Source organism: Sciurus vulgaris, assembly GCF_902686455.1.
Source record: "Sciurus vulgaris genome assembly, chromosome: 9".
NCBI lineage: Eukaryota > Metazoa > Chordata > Mammalia > Rodentia > Sciuridae > Sciurus > Sciurus vulgaris.
Window position 1 is genome coordinate 119,367,821 of NC_136469.1, and position 24,248 is coordinate 119,392,068.

The window sequence follows — 24,248 nt, forward strand, 5'->3', positions numbered from 1 at the left end:
ACATTTCTTTCCCACAGGGAGGGTAAAGCTCATCATCCTTTTTTCCTGCCTTCTCTAAATTGCTGCCCCACATTTACTGTTGCAACTACATTATTGGCCACTGACCTGATGTTTTTCTCCTGCCTGCCAAATGGTTAGGAAGCCACAAGCAGGCTGTTTCCTTTTCTGGAAGCAAAATTACCCTACACAAACATCCGACTCAGAATAAGTAAATTACCTTGGTCAATCGATTTACAATTTTTTCTGGGGCAAGGTTTTGATAGAGATATTAAAAGGAAAGTAAAATTTATCACAGTGAAATAAAGCCCAGAAATGACACTTCTACCATGAGTGGCTACATTCTCTACTCCACTAGGTCCACTCAGCCTGTGGCTCATTGGACTTTTCCACTTCTAAGAGTTTTGTTTATGCTTTGGGATTTAAGTCACCTTCTGTCTAAGGCCCCAGGTCTCCATAGAGTAGAGCTGCCTGTGCATGGCAGTACCAGCCCATAGTCTCCCAGCAGACTCTGTCCCTTCCTTTGATCCCTCCTATTCTCTAGTGGGTGGTGGACAAGCAGTGCAACGACCACATGACCGCTTCAGTTGCCGGAAAACATGAATGAATGAGAGCCTGGTTGTGTTTCTCCCCAGGCGTGCAACAGATCAGAACACTGGGCAGTTGCTCTTCTCTTCCTGATTCATGCTGGCCCTCAACTCCTCTTTTAAAAGTCATATATCAAGTCAAGTTTGGAAAAACATTACAAAGATTGGTCATAGAATATTATTCACTAAAAAAATGCTTTAGCATAATGAAGACTGAAACTAAATAGTTTTATGGCATACACATTTTGGGGGGGATGTTGTAAGAAATGTATGTGTTTCAAGAACATAGAACAAAAGTGACATAATGCAAGTAGACTGCAAGATCACCTTTTCTTTCTCGTTTCTTTTCTTTATTCTTATATGCTTAATAATGCACAGCAGGTAAAAGATGCTTAGTCAGTTTATGCTATTTTTATCTTCTTAATTATCTTGTTAGCATTAGAGAAAGACCAATAAGACATGGTATCCTTAGACTGGATTGCCCTTAAACTTCCATCTTTCTTGAATTAATAAGTGATATAAAAAATCTCAAGTTGTCTAGGTGATGAAATTTTTTTCTTGAGAAAATAATGGGGTCTTTCTTTTCTTAAGAAAAAAAAAAAAACAAATTAAACCAATGTTATTTGTGGGGTTTTAGTTTGTTTGTTTATTTGTTTTTGGTTAAAATCAGATATGGTAAAATCCTGTTTTATATTGCATGATGAGCAACCATGCAATTTGCAATTACTGGAGAATATAAGGAACAACTATCTAAAAAATAAAGAGCCAAAATTTAAATAATGTACTATAAAGGAATATTGATAATTCCAAGTATTCTCCCATATTGTGTGCTTTTTTGGAAATCATGTTTGGCTGGAAAGTCTGGTTCTCTCTGGAGAGAAGGATAATTTTTATTAAAAATCAAAAGAAGAACCCAAGTACTTGACTTGGCTACAGTCTTTTTTGAAATCTATATATATGTGCGGAACAATATATTTCAAATTTCCAAACCCTATTCACACTCCTTATGTCAGTTATTTAATTCCTATGTACTTTTTATTGAAATTAACCTTAATTCAGTGTTTTTCATAAACTCGAACCCGAACAATATTTACACATATGCTTTCATCCCCAGTTTAAAAATCCAGACTTTCAACAAATTGGTTTTCAATGGCCCAAGAATTTTCTTGCAAATAGTATGCACTTAATATTGTCCTGTTATATTAAATTGTGTTGATCCTATTTCATGCTCCATAAAGAAATGGGACCTGACTTTTTTTTTTTTTTTTTTTTTTACTTTCTAGGAGTTTATCTTTTCTCTTGAGTGATAATTGATATCCTGAAATTGGTATTCATCAAGACCACCACAGCAAATTTAAATATATCAAACATCTGTGTATGCTTTTTGTTCTGTGTCCACATAATTCATTCCCTCTTGATGATACATGTCCCACCTTTCTCATAATGCCTTTCAGGTCCCTTATTCATATGGCATGAAACAGGACAAATTAACAAGGACACAATCTGGTTTGAACTTAACCGTGGCAAATCTGACAATAAGATTTAAAGGCAAAAGATTTCCTGAAGTGTGAATTTTAGTAAAACCAAGGTGTTCTTTAGTGGCTTAGTGCCTACTTTATCCCTCTTATCCTAAAGGACATGTAAGTTCACAACTTGATAGAGGAAAAACAAAACATTTGGCTCAAAAGTAAGGTATCTGTGGCAAAAAGATTAAGGTGACAATATTACTGCTACTGAGCCTAACGCTGGAAAATGGAGGGCTAATGAAAGGTGCCCATTTTTTGAGTGTGTGTTCTCAAAATTGATTTAAAGTACTCATTTCCCCACATAACTTAGGTAAAACTCACAGATGTACCATTTGTTTATCTCTGGATCAGACACATACCCTTCATATTCCCATTCTTTGAATAATGGAAGAATAGCTGAACTGAAAAGATTTGGCCCCACTGATCAGCTGAACTTTGGCTAAGAATTCCTGTGTCATGATGCCTCTGAACTTGGATCCAAACTTGGCTTCTGTCAGCACATGACTTGTCTTAGCAGGCCCTTCCCCCAATAGGCTGGCTCCAGGGTGTAACCTTCAGTAGCTCCCTCACTATCCTAGCTGATAGCTAGTTCTTCTCCAATGCAGTTTTCTAGCCTTCATTACTATTCTTTTTAAAGTAAAAGCCTCTTTCTACCTAAACTTTCTGATACTGGAAAATTTCTTGGTCAAAACATTCCCCCTGTTAAAATAGTTCTTCCTCCATTGCAAGACTCCCTTTCCCATGTTTCGCACTGAGCCCTCTGGTGAACATCTCACTTTACAAAAGTAGAATATTAATGTTTTCCTTGATGGTTTCTGGTGTTTGGACTCAGAACAGGATTGGGCATCACTTCTGGAACCTCACTACCTCACACAGGTAATGGTGCTTCAGAAGTCTTTTGAACTCCTCTCCTGGGCAATTCCAGGATCCTTCTGAAGTCAAGTCTAAAGCCAGTTCTTAATTGTTTTGCCTATTGTTTGTCTCTTACAAAGGAGTTACTGTGTTTTTGTTTTGTTTTCCAGACACAGTGACTATTCTTTTTGGCCCCTCCTGTGGAACTCTACTGTTTCTTTCAAGCTCCCCACACTGGGGGAAACCATTGTTACATTTCCTTCTTTATTCTAATCCTGGTGATTCCCTGAGGGGTTCTCTCAGCCCTCAGCTCTCTGATGTGTGGATTGTGTAAAGAAATTAATCAAGTGGGATTCTTCCCCAGCTATCAAGCCCCCCAACATCACTGGCTTAGCTACTGATAACTTGATGGGCTAACTCCTCTGCCCCTCTCTGCTCCCCTTCTCCCACTCATGATATACTTTGCTATTGTGGAACCGATTTGGTCTAATATCTTTAGAAATGATAAATTTCTTATGAAACGCAATTTAGAAAAATAGCCTCTTTGAGACACTTCGGATTTCACCAGACTGGCTCATTTAAGACTTTTCCCTTTCCATACCCACTAGCTGCTTCTCCCTTCATTTTATCAACTTCTATCTTTCATTCAGCTCCTTGAATACTTTGATCTAACCTCTTTCAGCCCCTGTACTTCCTCCACCTCTTTCCACTCCATTCCCCTCAACATCCTAAAATTATTTAAATTCCCTTCCTCTTATCTGGGCCTCTTGATGGGGGAATTCCAAGAGCAATTACCAGAGACTGGAAAAAGTGGTTGGAAACAAGCTAGATGTTCATACAAGCTGGCTTTGGAGGTTCTCTGGTGGCCAAGTGGTTTCCCTCAAATTCAATTTTGCCCCAAACTCAGTGCATATATTACATATGATTATACACCATGGCAAATGAATCCTTGAAAGTCAAATTCTCAATAATTGGTGAGAACAGGGATAACTAACTTGTCCTATGCTGCAGAAATACATCCCTATAAAAATAAAAAGATGGAGAAAGAACAAAAGTCAGCTCTTTTATGTAAAATAATGAATTTATTCCTGTTTTAATTGAAACATACCTAAAATTTCAGAATTGAAGCTATATGCTCTGTCTCTGTGTTTGCATGCATGCATATTTGCATATGCAATATTTATCTCCCTTCTGAGGGTATTAGCAAATTAGATTATAAATCCCTTCAAAGAGCTTTACTGTAACTGGTTGAGAGATAATTAAGTACTTATCTATTTTTAATATTGTAAAAATTCCCAGAGAGTAAAATAACACATTTATTTGACAACATTTTATTTCAACAGTAATTATGTTTTATAACATGACAGCTTACAGATCATTTCCAAAATTTTTTAGTAACTTAGGACCTGAGAATTATGCTAAATTAAGTGCATAAAGTACACAGGATGTATTTTTGTTAAGGAAAGTCATTTCCCCCTAAAGTTAAATTCTTGTTAATTAAAGAATGAGAAAGAGGAAGTTGTAGCACAGAATTTGAATTGCACATTAAAGTCACAAAAGATTTGTTCTTTCATTTGTAAAAAGATAGGTACTAAAACAATTAGGTTTGTTTGATGTTTTGTTAAATGCCTGGAAATTGTTGTCACACCAGAAGAGATGCTTAACCTTTCCTAAGTTTGTTTGTTTTTGTGGCACTGGGCATCAAATCAAATCCAGGGTCTTATGCAAGCTAAGCCAGTGCTAAACCACTGAGTTAAAACTCCAGTCACTCCTAAGTTAAATTTGTATGGGTAAGATATTGTTCATGTAAGTAGTTCAGGAATTAATGTGGAGTTCCTAGAGATTTGACAATGTCCTTACTGACCATGATGATTTTTAATTACCAGAATTCTGATGCTGCTTTGCCTAATAATGGGCCACTACAGAATAGTGTTATCCATGATAACTTCCAATTTGTTTTTATTATATTTTCTTTCTTTTGTCTGGTTTTCATACTTGGGATTGAACCCAGGGGCACTTTACCACTGAGCTACATCTCCAGCCCTTTTATTTTTTTCTTTTGAGACAGAGTCCACTTAAGTTGCTGAGGGCCTCACTAACTTACTGAAACTGGTCTCAAACTTGTGATCCTCCTGCCCACTGAGTCTCTGGGATTATAGGAATACAACAACATGCCCAGCAACTTTAGTTATTTTTTTAAATGTTGTATGTCACATAAATTTCCTCCATGATTGCTTTGTTTCTTAATAATTTCTATAAGTCATTTAAAATCTTTACTAATCTACAGATAGCTTTTTTTATTTGACTGACATTTCTGTGGATCAACTGCAGGACAAAGTGCTTTATTTTCAACAAAAAGGACCTATGATACCTTGGGGCACATGCTTCTAAGACACTTAAATACCTTTGAAACCCTACCACTGAATGGAGTCAGGATTTTCACAGCTCTAGCTGAAAGTCTGTTGAACTCATTAGACTGGTAGCCAAAGATGGAAGGAAACAAGGAAGAACAAAATGCATGAGACAGAATGAACTGATGAGAGATGATCATAGATTTTGTTTGGAATTCGGTTGATGCTTTAATATTCAATTTTCTGAACATAAAAGAACATAAAATCCTTCTTTATTTTTTTCCTTAAGTGAGCTATAACTCATAATGATTTATTATACTATGCTTTTGTAAATGGAAATGAAACACTTATGCTTTTTTCTACCTGTCTGGTTCCTCTAGAATTTGGAATCTCTTATGTAGAGTATCCCTATTTATATTACAATATAATTGACTCACATTTGATCAATAAGAATTTGGATTCATTATAACCAGAACATAACTGGAAGCATTGGCTCTGGAATGATGGTTTTGATAGAATGTCATATTTGAGAGTTATACTTGACTCATATACAACAGGCATTTTTATGAAGCTAAGATTGACATATGGAGTCTGCTTATAAAACCTTCTTGGGAAAACTGGTTGGAACCTGACTTACAGGTTTCCAGCCTTACAAATGACTAAGAAAGATAATTTCCTGGCTCAGGGACCTTAAGATATTTTTAGGTCATTGAGGAAAAAAGGAAAAGAAAAGAAAAAAATTTTTGCTTAAAACTATAGGTACTAACAGTAAAATCTACTGATAAGTTCTTGGCTTGGAGTCCTAGCCTCAAGAGTTGTTAAAACTCTTACCTGAGATAATTTATGAAAACATCCAACAAAATAAAACTTGAAATTTCTACATGTTGAAATATCATTCTTACCATATTTTTAGGTAAATTATTAACTCCAATATAATAAACTTATTTTGTAATTAAGGATAATATTTTGATGCTGTCTGTGATCAAAAGGAGATAACTATAGAGACATTTTATTGTGTTTCAGTGGAGAAAAAGAGCCCACCCTAGTATATTATCAAATCCAGACCTTGTTCATTGTTGTTGGAGTATTTTATTCCTCTGGTAATTTTCCAGTTAGCTGATGGATATAAAAGCAAACAATAATCAAAACAAAACATAACAAATAAACCAGAACAGTTTTGTTAACTGATAAAAATTTATACCAAATGCTGTTATCTTGTATACATTGTGAATCTTTACCAAAATTTTAATTCTTTTAGATTGTCTCGATACCCAGCTATAACCTCCCAATCAAACATATTTAATGCTCCCCCTTCCTCTAAACTTGATGACACTACGATCTGAAACTTACAGTTGCCAGGTGACTGAAATTTTCCTCCACATGAAGAAGCACAATAAGTAAGGTAAAGTTCAACAACTTCATGTACACCTCCAAAAATTATAAAATTATAGAAGACCACATAAGGAATGAATTTTCCCTGGACCAGAAGAAGCTTGGTTCATTAAGGAATTTTGTTACGTGCTTAGGTCCCATGTCTCCTAACAGGAGACATAACAATGACTGGAAATATTGCCAAGTTCATGGACATCTTAGCTTTAAAAACTCAATGGACATTACTAAATTAAAGAAAGATTTTATCTATGAACCTCTAAAGCTTTACTACAAACTTCTTTTATAACTATTTCTATTTTGCCTTTTAGGCTTCCCTCTTTTAAGATGCCTAAAGCAACTGACACTTGCCACCACTGCTTAGTAGATGATTCAACTGATTTTGCAGAAACACTGTCATCTGCAATCTTTAGGAAACTATTTTTGAGATGATTTAATCCCACTGAGAGATTTTTATTATTATTATTTTATTATTTTATTATTATTTTTTTAATTATTATTATTATTTTATTTATTATTATTTTACTATTTCCCCTGAGTTATTCAGCAATGGATGCACGCCATTAGTCCTAAAAATAAAGAAGCTGGATGGAGGGTGGGGATTGACAATTTACTAGGTTACCCAAGCCTTATAATTCTGAAAAACAATAAAGATTACTAAAATCTCCAGCCTTTTGCCTCAAATAGGCATTCTTCTCCTTAAGACTCACATAATACATATAGATATCTCCTCTTTACCTATGCAAGGCAAGACATAAACCATCACCTATCCATTCTTTTCCTCAAAAACAAATACCTGAACTGTTTTATCTCCACTGAGCAATTGTGACACAATATTTCTTTTTCTGTAAGTCCAAATTTAGGTTTTTATCTGATAAAGGAAAAGTAATGCAAACTAATTCTAGGGTTGAATATGGCTTCAGATTTGGACAATTCTGTTGTGAGACCTGAGTTGTTTGGTTGATGGCCAGAGTGTGGGTGGTAAGAATAATTCATCAAGACAAAGAGAAATAGTTAAGAGTTTCTTGGAGGGAGATAGGCTGTAATGGTGCAACAGGGGCATGAAAAAGATGCCCAGGGAATCAGAGGGGAGCTGGACTTACATGTCCTTCTGAGTTCTGTGTTGGACCTTTGGCAATTTTTTACTAGGACTGGTTTATGCTAAGCCAGGAGTGACTGATGGATTCCTGTGCCTTTCCCATAATGTTATTGCACGTATGCCAAATGTTTTTTTTTTTTTTTTTTTCCCCAGGTTTTAAAACAGATGCAAGGGATAAAAGTAATATGTATAGGGTTTTAAACAGGGATTTTCCCTTCTTAGGTTACTCTAAGTCAAACTTAAAGGGTCTTTGTGCATGCTCCTCAGGATGGTTGGACAATCTTTTGGAAAACTGTATCTTGCTTTTTAAACTTTGGGTAAGTTAGCTACTTCAAGTAACAGAAAAGAGGCAGAATGGAAGGCAGGTCTTTAATCTCACATCAGCTCTGCTAATTAAGGTGGAGTGGATCCTGGGATGAGTCCCTCATCTGCACTGCCTCAAGTCCAGTGATTTTTGTAAGTGTTCCAACTGAAAATCTTTTGCACAAACAGTGAACATAGGGTTCAATGTGTAGCAAAAGCAATGGAGATTGAACATCTTCTGAGCTATAGATTCCAAATTTTTTAAAAAGATAAAATTCGAATAATCAAAACTATGCTGTCCCTGAGGTTGTAGCTCAGTAAGTGACTGAGCACTTGCCTAGCATGCATGAGGCACTGGATTGGATTCTAAGCACCACATAAAAATAGATAAATAAAATAGAGGTATTGTGTACATTTACAGCTAAAAATAATATTTTAAAAATTATGCCAATAGTCTCTTTTAAGATTGTCTATTACACATATATAATATATATAATATATATGTAAATATATATGTGCAGAGACATGTTTAGGTAGCCCTAGGATGGCGGCTGGCGTTGAGCCAAGAGGTGGCGCATAATTAGTGTTAACACAACGTAATCCACTTTTGCCTAATTAGTTAATGTCTCCTCTGCGCTAGTGATCAACAGATGTTCCTCATTCTTTCTTAACTGATACCGTGGCACATGCTCCAACCATGCTACTTAATCCTAAACTGATTGGCTGCCTTAGGTATATAAGACACACACCTATAGGAAGCACCTCTGATAAGCAGCACCTCTGATAGATCGCAGGATGAAGGTTGCAGTTCGCAGAACATGGGACTAAACAGACAACTCTAGGTTGCAGATGGCAGAACGAGGGACTAAGAAGACACCTCCAGATCGCAGGTCACAGGACGCACCACTAAGAAGCACCTCTGATAGAAAGCATCTCTGATAGCACGCACCTTTAGGACGCAGGATGCAGGACGCACCTCTAAGAAGCAGCTGACATTTAAAAAGCAGTAGACCTTTGATAAGCGTAGCCTCTCTGAAAGAGTAGCACTTCTAAAATTAAGCAAAGTCTTTCTTCCTCTAAGCAAAGTCTCTCTGATAAGCAAAGTCTCTCTTCCTCTAAGCAAAGTCTTTCTTCCTCTCAAAGTTTCTCTTCCTCTAAAACTTCCTCTAAAAAGTAAGCAAAGCCTCTTTTCCTCTATAAACTAGCGAACAAGCAAACAAGCAAGGAAGTAGCCCAGATAAAGTAATAGAAGTGATTTGTTTCCAGTCCACCTCCAATAAATTACCACAGGATTGTTGCTGCAGGCAGCAACATATATGTAATATGTATGCAATTTATTAATAAGCAGCAGAGTCAATATTTTCTGCAATCAGTGTCTTTCTTTGGTTGTACGCTAATGATTGGTTTAAGTTGAAAGATCATATGAAAGAAATTGAAAGATCATATGAAAGATGATCTTTCTTCAAATTCTAGAATCATAGTGCTGTAAGATACACAGAAAAAAAAATGTATGAAAACCCAGTAACTTGCCCCCATTAATATCTACTATTTCACTCTGAATATGTGCTCAGTGACTATTTTAAATTTAACTATAATAAGTTAAATGCATGTTTCGATGTGATCTCCTTCTATTAGAACTGCTTTTGTTGAAAATATGAGGTGCTAGGGGCATAGTTCCACCCAATAAACTTTACTGGTTTCCTTTAACTCCTAATTGTTAAATTCTATTAAGCATTACCTTAAACTCACTAAACTATCCAGGCCTCTTATTCAATAATATGCTATTGAATTTCAAACATGGAGTAAACGTCTCCATTCACGTACACATTCCATTCATGAGTTAACCTGCAAATCACTTGCTACAGCTTCAAAACCTGTTGAAAACTGCTTTAAACCAGGCTTGAAATTGTCAGGTTTTTCTGAGGAAAGTCAGTGTCCCCACAATCAGAAATAGAGATTATATTTCTTCTTTTGTGTACCTTGCTGGTAGGTGATATGATGCAATGATGATTAAATAAAATGAAATTCTGTCAAGATGACAAACATAAATTAGCAACCAAGAACACAAATAGCTGTTTCAGCTTTTACTATAAGCTTAAGGAAGTCTAGGCACTCTAACAAGCAATCTTCCTGAGGGTGAAGTTCTAGGGTATGACATCAAATGAACCTCAGGAACCTAGGGCACCACTTCAGAAGGTGCTGACTCATTTGCTGAATTTTTTAACCTTATTTGTAAACTGGTAGCTGCATCACTTATTTAATAAACATAATAACTTAAACACAACTCATTTCAACAATGGAAATCATTTCTAATACCCCTATGCTATTTAATAACTCTTGAGACACAAGTTCAGATCATGATATTTAAAATTTGACCTAACCACCCGAGACTGAGATATTGGATTGAGCATGTAAAAGGCTACCTGAATATTCTAGCAATGTGTAGTCCTGATTAGGATGCTTCGAATGCTAACTAACTTCTTTAGTGTATAAAATGGAGCAGATTTACTCAGAATTAATTTAAGTGACACAGTCAAAAGGAAAGGTCCAAGGAATCTAGAAAAAAAAAAAAAAAATTAGCAAATGTCCCAAGTGCCAGAAAATTACTTTAGCAGACACTGGGGCATAAATTCAAATTATATCTAGAAATGTATGTAGTCTAATTTTTTAATTTATTGATTTGATTATCTTCAAGCATGTAATTTTCCCTAGCAAAACAGAATTAAGTATCAAAACACTCTATCCAGAGATTTTTCTAATATACTGATTAAATCTCTTGTTTCTCAGATCTTGTTTGTAAGTTCAGAACTTAGTTAAATATTTAATGCTGAAATTTGTTAATTTACAGGAAAATTACAAATTTTTATCAAGTAAATTAATGGAAGTTTAACAAAAATTACAATGAAACCTTACCTACACCACTCTTACTACTAAGATGATTCTTTAATTCTGTTAATAAATCTTTAAAAAATTTTGACAGTATTTGGCAAAGCATTAACAATTGGTAAGAAAATATTTGTCAGCCTATCAAATTCCTGAGAAATTAAATTTTAAACTTTTTTCTTTATTTTATTGGACATCAAATTTATACTCCATTTTCGATTTGTGACCAGTGTTATTTTATATCACAAATTATATAATGGAAGAATGCTACAAATTTGTTAATCACTAGGCTCATGAGCAAATATGATACCTTTGCCTATTAAGTAAAAGGAAAATTAGTTTCTACTTCAATAAATAGTTTATTTAACTCTGTTTTTTGTTTCACTTTTATCTTCCATTGTAAAAAGAAAAAAATTACATTAGCTATATTGAATATATGGATGTTGATTATTTTGAATGTCAAAATTACTAGGAAATTTTCATAATATTTTATGGGAAAAGAATAGCAAATACTACAATTTAGAGCTAGAAGGAATAAAGTAGTCTATAATATATCCCATGAATTCTGCTTATTTTAAGTAAACATAATTAAAACGAAGTTTAAAATGTTTTAACATTTATAATGAAAAGTTTGGATCAGTGAGCATACATTGAATGTCCCTCGCCCCCAAAAAACTACTGCAATATTTGATAATACAAATATTTTCCAAGGGACATTTCGCCCCCAAGTTTTTTACATGCATTATTTATAGTTAGATAAGTAAGATCTGCATGCTTTGAAGGCATTCATCATAAAGTGTCAGGGCACTAGGTAACAAATCAATGGCTGTTTAAATGATTGTTTTTCCCCAAGGGAAAATATATTTTGGTTTAGAGACTTAACTTCATTATGCTTCAGTACATACTGAGTGAAAAACACTATTTCCGTCATTAATGTGTTTATAAAAGCTTTTTGTTGTCTGCACTGAAAAGTCATTTGGTTGAATTCTTTTTATTTTTCTTGTGATGTATTGTCTGACAGTAAAAGCTAATGCACTCAGCAGCATTGGTAAACTTTCAAATTTTAACTAAATTTTTAAAGAGGAACATATCGAACTATATTATTATTTATTGTGAATTCTTATCATATATCTATCAGAAATGAATGACAGTCAATTTTTTAAAGCTAAGAGCACCAATCCCTCTTTGTATATATTTCCCATGATTGAAGGAGAGATTTTAGTAGTTTAATTTCACTATGATGATCACTGCTACTGAATTTTTCAAGCTCTCCTGAGTTTTTCTGCCTATTATTTTGTTTCTAGATATTTCTAGGGAGAGTAGGGAAACCAATATTTGATCTATTCTAGCTATCACATTTCTTCATGTAATAAAAAAGGTAAAATCTTAAAAATCATTGAACTAATTAAAGGTAATTTATAAACATTCTTTAATATAAACATTCTTAAATATATTTATTTGGTATTTATAATTATATACCTGTTCTTTACCTTAAAATATTTCTGTATATATACAGTTGCACACTTATCATGTATACTAAAGTAAACTCTAAAAACAACTACTTAACATTTTTCAGAAACCTCATCAGCAATCCACACAAATAGAGAATTTTCTCAATTTAAGTTTCGGATTCTTTTGTTTAGTTGGGAAATATATGCAATACATGTAAAGATGTGATTTGTCAGATTCATAGCATTAAATATGTCTTAAAGGTATTTTCAAGCACAGTAAAATTTAAGTCATTTTGTGAACCATGTTCAATCTAGACTATCCTTTCCTCTTAATATGTACTCAACATACCTTCACACACACTCACACACAGATTTCTTTGTGGTAGCTTTTCAAGACCTCAGTGTCTTATCCCCCAGTTCAGAGCACTTTGATCAGCTGGTTTGGTATGGAGGGGTTTCCCAAGCCATGAAACTCAAGGAAAGTGGGCAATATGCATCTTGCAGTGCCAGGGAGTATGAAAGCTCAGGAGTCATTGATTGAACTCTTTGTGATTAGTTTCCTAGAGGTGTGGCTATTCACACCCTTTCTGTGATTGGCTATAGGCAAAGTAGAAAACCCTTGATATGATTAGTGCTTGTGCTGACTATGCTATCCACACCCCTTCTGCTGAGTTTTATGGATATGTAACCTAGAAAACCTCAATATATTGGCATCAATAAGAATTCCTCACAAATTTGCAGCTCCCCAAAGGTGGAATATAAAAGATAAAATTCATTCACTTTCTTGAATCTATAGGTGAGGTGCAAGTGGAATTTAAAATATTCTCTTTCTGTCATTGCCTTTACAATCTCTAATTCTATTACTTGATTCCCACATACACACATAACCTAAGTGAAAAAATCTGGAAAGAGGAGAACCATTTCTGAATTAGTTTGTAAATTCTTCGACTGTAGAGGGTTAGTGTTCCTCTTGTAATTATGCCCTTCAATGAACAGATTACAACTCACCAAGGCACACTATTTTTATAGATATTAGTATGCCCAGTACCTTTTTCCATGTACATGTTTTATTATAGACTTTCTTGTAGTACCCAAATTAATGATGCACCTGTCCTGATTCACATTACTTTTATTATATTAAAGACTCAGAAAAACGTGTGGTACTATTTGAGGAAGATCAAAGAAATTCTGGGATTGCAAACTATAGATGATAAACACATGAAAAACACCAAAATGTTATTCATTTTAAGTTTAATATGCATTAGCAGAGTTCATTTTTTAACTTTCTGAAATTGGGTCATATCACTATCTTGCATTTTTTCAGATATTGAAGCACAAATATGAACACACCACACATTTTTTGAATTTGATAAGATGATTAAATTAAAAAATTATGTGGATAATGAAAAATTATACATTTTATGACATTGAAGAATTTATAGATATTTAATTACAAAAAAAATCAATCTGAATCTGAAGGATTCATCTTTCAGCCATCTTGTTTTTTTATCCTATAACTATGAAGAAAATCAGTGAACAGTCTGGGATGATATCAGGTACTTATAATTTCAGCAATTCAGAAGGCTGACACAGGTGGATCAAAAGTTTGAGGCCAGCTTCAACAACTGAATCATGTCCTAAGCAATTTAGTGAGACTGTCTCAAAAAATGAAAGGGCTGGGGATGTGGCTTAGAGGTAAAGAACCTCTGGGTTCAATCTTTAGTACCAGAGAGAAGAAAGAAAAAAAGAAAACAAAATCAATGAATATTCAAAAATCCCATAAATGAGTCAGTTTTCTGATTGAAGATTCAAGAGTCATCACACATTGACTTATATATAAAATCTCACCTCTGACCTTTGGTGGCAATATAAATTCACCTGAAAAAAGCCATCTGTGTCTAGTATATTTGCAAGGTAATATTCTAGGTAATGTCATACATATTGTTTAATCCGCACTAATATGCTGTAAGTCAAAAATTTTAATGATAATTGACATTTTAAAAACTTAATTTCTTATATGCTAGCTAGTTAGTATCACAAAGTACTGAAGGCAGAATTTTCAAGTTTGAAAATCAAATAATTCATAACAAAGTATATACATTTTATCTCTTAAAAGATTAATGCTGGGCTGGGGAGATAGCTCAGTCAGTAGAGTGCTTGCCTTGCATGCACAAGGCCCTGAGTTCCATCCCCAGCACCGCAAAGAAAAAAAAAAAAGGTTAAAGCTAAAATTTTGATATTGTGATCTTATTAAATTTCTCCTCTATCTTATTGCAGGAATGATCCAAATGTTAGGCCTCAAATAACTGATTCCTCAAATTCAAAATAAGTGAGCTCCATGAAAGCAGGATTTATTTTGTTTCTACTATATTCCAAATGCATAGAACAAAATATAATGTATAGTGTGTACTTAATACATATTTATTTCAAGAATGAGTAAATCATAATTTCTGAAATCTCTAAGTAGAAAATATCACATTAAGGTTTTGATTATTGACATCTCTGAGTTAATGTTCAAAATACCAGATATGTATACTACAGAGTTGTAAATTTTTTGCATACTAATCTGATAAAATCTACAAACTATGGGAGAAAAAAATTAGGGGCAGCATTTTACAGAGGAAAATAGCAAATTTAAAGAAAATGAGTGAATGTCTTAAGTATCTGGTATATAGTATAACTGAAACAATATAACCTTGCTTGTACTAATATTTTCATTCTTGATATCAGAAGTTTGAATACCTTACTATTTTATTGGTGCATAATAATCATACAGGATAGTGTAGCTCATTGTGGAATATTAATTCATGCATGTAACATAATTTGACAAATTACATTGTCTACTTAGATGTTAAGCATACATTTGGTATGCTCACTCTGTCAAAGATAGGTTGGATTATGCTACCACTTTTTTCAAATTTCAATAACAGATTTGTCTCTGCACCTTCAAAACTAGATTCTGTTTGTTAACAACAGCAACAAATAAATATTCACTGGTGTGTCTGTATGTAGTTGTCAAGATTTCTTAATCTGTCAGTCTTTTATTTTATATGCAAAATAAACAATGTTATTCCCCTTCTAATCACAAAAGTTACACATTACAATAACAAAACTGACATCAAAATTATAGATGCATAGTTTAAAATATGTCTATATATACACACACTCATATAAAGTATATTTGTATGCAGAAATATTTATATATATACACCATGATTAATATCCAGTAGTAAATTTGCTGTCTTGAAATATTCACACTTAAGCAATAATTGAATCAGTAAGGTTACTTGTGATATTTTCAATTTATTTTAATAAAATAAAGTTTAATGCTTAAAACAAAGTATTCTCTCAATAATAAGAGAAAGTAGTGTATTAATCTAAAGACAATACAATAAATCCTGTATACATTATCCTAAAAAGATGTGGTATCATTGTGCTTAAGATCAAATCCTTTAAGTCACATAGAGAAGGCTCCAAATTTCTCCTTCATTATCTTAATATCTGTGAGTATGTAGAAAAGTCCATTGATATCTTTAAATATCATTTGACTCTCAAAAGTAAAACATATATAAATTCTCATTGTACTAGTTTGGATGTGAGGTGTCTCCCAAAAGCTCATGTGTGAGACAATGTGAGAGGATTCAGAGAGGAGATGATTGGATTGTCAAAACCTTAACCCAATCAGTGAATTAATCACTCAATGGGATTAACTGAGTGGTAATTAAAGGCAGGTAAGGTGTGGCTGGAGGAAGTAGGGCATTGGGAGCATGGCTTTAGGGTATATATTTGTATCTAGCAAGTGAAGTCTCTCTCCCTGCTATCTGATCATCATGTGAGTTGCTTCCCTTTCCCACACTGTTCCACCATGATGTTCTGCCTCACCTGTAGCCCCTAGGAATGAAGTCAGCTATCTATGGACTAAGACCTCTGAAACTGTGAACCTCCAAATAAATATTTCCTTCTCTATAATTTTGCTGGTAGGGTCTTTTAGTCACAGCAGTGAAAAAAACTGACTAAAACAGTTATCATTAGGTTTGTTATATTAATTAACAGCTTATACCAATATATTTGTATTATTTGGAATTGGAGCTGATAGTCCAACTTAATCACCTAGACAGGTATTCTTAGAATTAGATGTGGATTGGTTTATTTTTCCCCATTATTGTTGTCCCATTATCTATATATTACATCTCAGCTTTAAAGTCACCTTTCAATACCTGCTCTGTGGTAATGGATGGGATTCCTTTAAACATTCATCCTTTAAAGTGAATGCAATGCAATGAATACTGGGGGGACTTTGTAGAAAGAAGGGGTTGATCTTGCAACGTCCTGTTGCTTCCGTCTTTCCATGAATTGTTATATAGAGTTGTACAATTTTGGTATTTATTTTGGAAGCTAATGCTAATGAGTAATTATAGATAATGTTCTCAAATCTAATTGTAGATACAGCTGAAAGGCATTTGGTATTCATCAGTAATGTGAATCAACACATGCCGAGTACTCACATAATAAAAATTGACTTTTTCAGGTCAAATTTAAGAGGGTCACCTTTTCAACCTCTTGTGTTTCTATTCCTGAAGATGCTTTTGTTACTTTTTCTCAGAGAGAGGTTAGTTCTGATCTTGGTGAGTTTTGGAATAAGACCAAAGAAGAAAGTATAATATACCATGCAATTACTGATATAAATCAACATAATATGTAAAGTATCATTCAGATTTATATAATTATTGGCCAGGGTATTCACTTTCAAACTAGGCTATGGGCTGTTAATCATATTTTCATATTAGTAGTAGTGTCATTATTTCAAAAAATGCTACTGCAATCCTAAAACAACACAAGCTAGTATTTTCTCTATGATAAAGACCTTTCCAGGATAGTATGTATGTTAATCTGGGAATCAGTAGTTTCATAATAATGTTTAGCATTGATAACAAATTATCTGAAATGTAGCAGTAACTCAGTAAGTAGGGGCTGGCATCACTATTACCAAGTATAAGCTGCTGCTGAGGTTTGGATAAGGTTTGAGTGTTTTGCTTGGGGCTCCATGCGTTAAAATTAGTTCCATATGCAAGATGGTGAGAGTGTGGAAATTTAATCTGACTGTGGATGTTAGAGATGGGATCTTTGAGAAGTGATGAGGTTAAGACAAGGCTGTATTATGGGGCCTACGTGATGGAACCCTGATGGAATACTTATAATTGCTCCCAGTCTCTTGCCATGTGAGGCCTATCGCACTTTGAGACTGCCAGCAAGAAGCCATCCAAAGATATAATTAAATTGATCCCATCTAGATACATCAGGTTATTTTTACATCTCAGAATTAATCATTTTACTCACATGTGCATATTCATAGGTTATGGGGTTAGGTCATGAACATCTTTGGGGGCTATCATTCTGTGTGCCACACACATACAACTTTAATTTCAGAAAAGCCTTCTTTTAAACATTAGAAATTTCAGCTGAGTTTTATATTTTTTCTTTGCATAGGTTAATGCCTTTCTAGTACCTCTCAATCTCACAAACTTTACTCACCCATTCAGGAGGCGTTCAAATATGTTTCAGTAAGGTTCATCCCATTAATTTTGGCAAAATTAGTGACTCTGTTTTCTGTGATTCTGTAGTAGTTTGCTTGTTCTTTATTGCATTATTTGATTCACATTGCAATATATGTTTGTCTTGTATTCACTCATAGAATATACGATTAAGTCAGACAGATTTTTCTGTAGTTGCATGTATCTCATCTTTTTTGCTTAATAAGTGTTATTAAATAACTAGCTATAAAAGATCTATGTCCTGTGCACAAAAGATTACATAACAAATACAAGTATATTTAATATATGATGTACTTAAAGATTATATTTTACCTGGGAGCAAGTCTGTAGCTTTCTGCTTTAGCACGTATTTAGAAGAGTCTATGAACTCAAACAGTTGTAAAATAAAAAAGCAAAAGAAGTAGTCAAAAATGAAGAAATATTCTGTATTTTTCTTTGCCAATTTTGCTATAATAGAGGTATGCCTTATGCCCTGAAATGAAATGAATAGTATTTTTTATGTACATAGCTAACTCAAGAATAAATTCTAGAAGCCTCTATAAAAAAAAAAAAACAAAAAAAAAACCTTTATATATAATATGTGTTTTAGAGTCAGTTAAATGTTATGGATGAATTCTGTTTTACCAACATAGTCATGAAAATGACTTGAACAGCATCATTACATATTAGATATTTAAGGTTATAGCTAATGATCACTAATCACTAATTTATATGTCACAGATAGTTAACATCTGTGCATTTACTGGAAAAGATGCAACTTCGGGATAAATTTTATGCCTCTACCCGCAGAAACATGACTCTCAAGCAAATTAGAATGTTCCGAAGATTATAGCGAAGTGCTTTGTCACTTCCTTGTGTAAGTGGCAAAGTAAAATTTCAGAAATTCAATTTTATCTTTTCACTTGACAAAGTTAAATATGGCAATGAGGTTAAGCATTAAACCTCAAAATATTGAGATTGAGATTGAAGCTGTGTACATATATGGACCATGTGATTGAATAGCAGAAGGAAAAGTAACCTAGGAATTTAAGGACATAATTTTTAACAAAACATTACTTGAATAGCAGTCAGCTATGACAACTGACAAATTATTAAAACTTTCTGGGTAAAATTTAGAAGTTGGTAAACATAATCTTTCATTTTCCTTCCCAAACTAATAATTACATTATTCTTTTCAGATCTGTGAAGTCAGAATTAAACACCCACTGTGAGGTCTTAGGTCTTTTTTTTTTAAAGTATAGTTAATTATATTACCCAAAAGAGCATACACTTCACATCAGAGCAAACAACTCGATTCTCCCTTCTTTTTCCTTCTTTTCTTCTTTCTTTCCTTTCTTCCTTCCTCCTTTTCCTTTCTTCCTTCTTTTTCTTTTCTTCCTCTTCCTCCCTCCATCCTTTGCTCCTTTCATCTGAATTGGGTAATTTAAAGAATTTAAAACACATATCAGAAAAACTAACTATAGATAAGTGAGTTGGGAATCAGATATCAGGGAAAATCTTACAGAACATATTGTTAAAAAATTTCTCGTAAAGAGAGAACCAAAAGCAAGAGTAGTGGTTTTATAAATTATACAACTTCCATTATTAAAAGAAAGAGTTTCAAATAATTATATGTCAATTACTGTTTCTATAACTATATATAAAGTTTGAGAAAAATGAAAAAAAGATTGAAAAACATTAATTATCAACATTTGAGTTTTAATGAATGCTGAAGACACAAATCATGTCAATTCAGTTTAAAAACCAGAAGAAACATTTTAAATTGTTGTTTGTGATTTTGATTTTATATGGATTCTGAATAATATTGAGTAAATATTTTTTTTAAATCTACGACATAATTTGGTAGAGTTATGAAAGCTAACGCAGATGTTTTAGACACAAATGCCCATAGAGAACAGGCAGGTAACAGACATGGTCAGATGAATAACACTGCACTGTCTGAGTGACAGAGAAGGAGCTGACCTGGCAAGGAAAAGTTCATGTGGACAGGAACAATAACTTGAGCTCATGTGAACTCGTCAGTGTTAGGAAAAGCTTAAACAAAGGAATGAATTATGAAAAGATTTGAACCAAAATAATTGTAATAATAATAATAATTGTATTTTATAAGTTTTAAGTAATTTACAGCCTCTTTATACTATTCCTTATATATATTTTTTTTATTTTGAAGGAAAAGTGAGAGGGCTAAAATAAAATAATATTGCTGTACAGTAAAGTAAATTATATGAACCAAAGTGACTTGGTAAAATTGAGACAGGGGAGTCAAATCAAAGGTGTTAGTTTACCTTAATCACACACATTCTATTATGTAAAGCCCTCCTTTTTTTTTTTTTTTTTTTTTAATTTTAGATCATTTTTATTATCACCACCCGAAAGAAATCCTGTACCCTTTGGCCATCACTGCCAGCTCCACCATCTCCCTTAGGCCTGGGCTGCCCCTTATTGTACTTTCTGTCTCTAGGGACTTGCACATTCTGGACATTTCTCCTAAGTGGAATCGTGGTATTTTCTGGAGAGTTGTCTTTCTCTTGGCTTGTTTCAAGGGTTGTCCATGATGAAGCACGGTGACTGCAAGTTGCTCTTAGATTTAAAACCAGATTCCTTAATGCACTTACAAGTCCCTGTGATCTGACACCTCCCTGCCTCTCCAGGCTGATTTGTCTGCTCTCCCCCTTGCACTTTTTTTTTTTTTTTTTTTATTGTAAACAAATGGGATACATGTTGTTTCTCTGTTTGTACATGGCGTAAAGGCATACCATTTGTGTAATCATAAATTTACATAGAGCAATGTTGTTTGATTCATTCTGTTATTTTTTTCCCTTCCCCCCACCCCTCCCACCCCTCTTTACCCTCTATACAGTACTTCCTTCCTCCATACTTGCCCCCCTCCCTAACCCTAACTCTAACCCTTCCCTCCCCCCCATTATGTGTCAACCTCCACTTATTAGCGATATCATTTGTCCTTTGGCTTTTTGAGATTGGCTTATCTCACTTAGCATGATATTCTCCAATTTCATCCATTTGCCTGCAAATGTCATAATTTTATCATTCTTTATGGCTGAGTAATATTCCATAGTATATATATACCACATTTTCTTTATCCACTCATCAATTGAAGGGCATCTAGGTTGGTTCCACAGTCTGGCTATTGTGAATTGAGCAGCTATGAACATTGATGTGGCTGTATTTCTGTAGTATGCAGATTTTAAGTCCTTTGGGTATAGGCCAAGGAGTGGGATAGCTGGGTCAAATGGTGGTTCCATTCCAAGTTTTCTAAGGAATCTCCACACTGCTTTCCATAGTGGCTGCACTAATTTGCAGTCCCACCAGCAGTGTATGAGTGTACCTTTCTCCCCACATCCTCGCCAACACCTGTTGTTGCTCGTATTCTTGATAATCGCCATTCTAATTGGGGTGAGATGGAATCTTAGGGTGGTTTTGATTTGCATTTCTCTTATTACTAGAGATGTTGAACATTTTTCCATATGTTTGTTGATTGCTTGTAGATCTTCTTCTGTGAAGTGTCTATTCATTTCCTTAGCCCATTTGTTGACTGGACTGTTTGAATTCTTGGAGTAGAGTTTTTTGAGTTCTTTATAGATTCTGGAGATTAGTGCTCTATCTGAAGTATGATTGGCAAAGATATTCTCCCACTCTGTAGGCTCTTTCTTCGCATTGCTGATAGTTTCCTTTGCTGAGAGAAAGCTTTTTAGTTTGAATCTATCCCAGTGGTTGATTCTAGCTTTTATTTCTTGTGCTATGGGAGTCCTGTTAAGGAAGTCTGGTCCTAGACCAACAAGGTGAAGATTTGGACCTACTTTTTCTTCTATAATCTGCAGGGTCTCTGGTCTGATTCCGAGGTCCTTAATCCATTTTGAGTTTAGTTTCGTGCATGGTGAGAGATATGGGTTTAGTTTCATTCTGTTGCATATGGATTTCCAATTCTCCCAGCACCATTTGTTGAAGAGGCTATCTTTTCTCCATTGCATATTTTTGGCCCCTTTGTCTAGTATGAGAAAATTGTATTTATTTGGGTTTGTGTCCGTGTCCTCTATTCTGTACCATTGATCTACCTTTCTATTTTGGTACCAATACCATGCCGTTTTTGTTACTATTGCTTTGTAGTAGAGTTGAAGATCTGGTATTGCAATATCCCCTGTTTCACTCTTCCTGCTAAGGATTGCTTTAGCTATTCTGGGTTTCTTATTCTTCCAGATGAATTTCATAATTGCCTGCTCTATTTCTGTAAGGTACGTCATTGGGATTTTAATTGGAATTGCATTGAATTTGTATAGCACTTTAGGTAGTATGGCCATTTTGACAATATTAATTCTTCCTATCCAAGAACATGGAAGATCTTTCCATCTTCTAAGGTGTTCTTTAATTTCTTTCTTTAGTGTTGTATAGTTCTCATTGTAGAGGTCTTTCACCTCTTTTGTGAGATTGATTCCCAAGTATTTTATTTTTTTCGAGGCTATTGTGAATGGGGTAGTTTTCCTAATTTCTCTTTCTGAAGATTCATCACTTATGTATAAAAATGCGTTGGATTTATGGGCATTGATCTTGTAACCTGCTACTTTACTGAAATCACTTATGAGTTCTAAGAGTTTTCTGGTGGAATTTCCAGGTTCCTCTAAATATATAATCATGTCATCAGCGAACAGGGATAGTTTGAGTTCTTCTTTTCCAATTCGTATCCCTTTAATTTCTTTGGTTTGTCTAATTGCTCTGGCCAGAGTCTCAAGAACGATGTTGAATAGAAGTGGTGAAAGAGGGCATCCCTGCCTTGTTCCAGTTTTTAGGGGGAATGCTTTCAGTTTTTCACCATTTAGAATGATATTAGCCATGGGCTTAGCATAAATGGCCTTTACAATATTAAGGAATGTTCCCACTATCCCTATTTTTTCTAGTGTTTTGAGCATGAAGGGGTGCTGTATTTTATCAAATGCTTTTTCTGCATCTATTGAAATAATCATGTGATTCTTGACTTTAAGTCTATTAATATGGTGAATTACGTTTATTGATTTCCTGATGTTGAACCAACCTTGCATCCCTGGGATGAAACCCACTTGATCATGGTGCACTATCTTTTTAATATGTTTTTGTATGCGATTTGCTAAAATTTTGTTGAGAATTTTTGCGTCGATGTTCATTAAGGATATTGGTCTGAAATTTTCTTTCCTTGATGAGTCTCTGTCTGGTTTAGGTATCAGTGTGATATTGGCTTCATAGAATGAGTTTGGGAGGGTTCCCTCCTCTTCTATTTTATGGAATACTTTGAGAAGTATTGGAATGAGCTCTTCCTTAAAGGTTTTGTAGAACTCGGCTGAGAACCCATCTGGTCCCGGACTTTTCTTTGTTGGTAGGCTTTTGATGACTTCTTCTATTTCAGTACTTGAAATTGGTCTATTTAAATTGTTTATGTCCTCCTCATTCAGTTTAGGCAATTCATATGTCTCTAGAAACCTGTTGATGTCTTTGAAATTTTCTATTTTGTTGGAGTATAGATTTTCAAAATAGCTTCTAATTATGTTTTGTATTTCGATCCTGTCTGTTGTGATATTTCCTTGTTCATTCCGAATTTTAGTGATTTGGGTTTTCTCTCGTCTTCTCTTTGTTAGTGTGGCTAAAGGTTTATCAATTTTGTTTATTTTTTCGAAGAACCAACTATTTATTTTGTCAATTTTTTGTATTGTTTCTTTTGTTTCAATTTCATTGATTTCAGCTCTGAGTTTAACAATTTCCTGTCTTCTACTACTTTTGGTGCTGTTCTGTTCTTTTTCTAAGGCTTTGAGCTGTAGTGTTAGGTTGTTTATTTGTTGAGTTTTACTTCTTTTATTAAATGCGCTCCATGAAATAAATTTCCCTCTAAGTACTGCTTTCATAGTGTCCCAGAGATTTTGATATGATGTTTCTTTGTTCTCATTTACCTCTAAGAATTTTTTAATTTCCTTCCTAATATCTTCTGTTATCCATTCATCATATAATAGCATATTGTTTAATCTCCAGATGTTGGAATAGTTTCTGTGTTTTACACTTTCATTTATTTCTAACTTCAATCCATTATGATCTGATAGAATACATGCTAGTGTCTCTATCTTCTTGTATTTGCTAACATTAGCTTTGTGGCATAATATATGGTCTATTTTAGAGAAGGATCCATGTGCTGCTGAGAAGAAAGTGTATTCACTCTTGGTTGGATGGAATATTCTATAAATGTCCGTTAAGTCTAAATTATTGATTGTGTTATTGAGATCT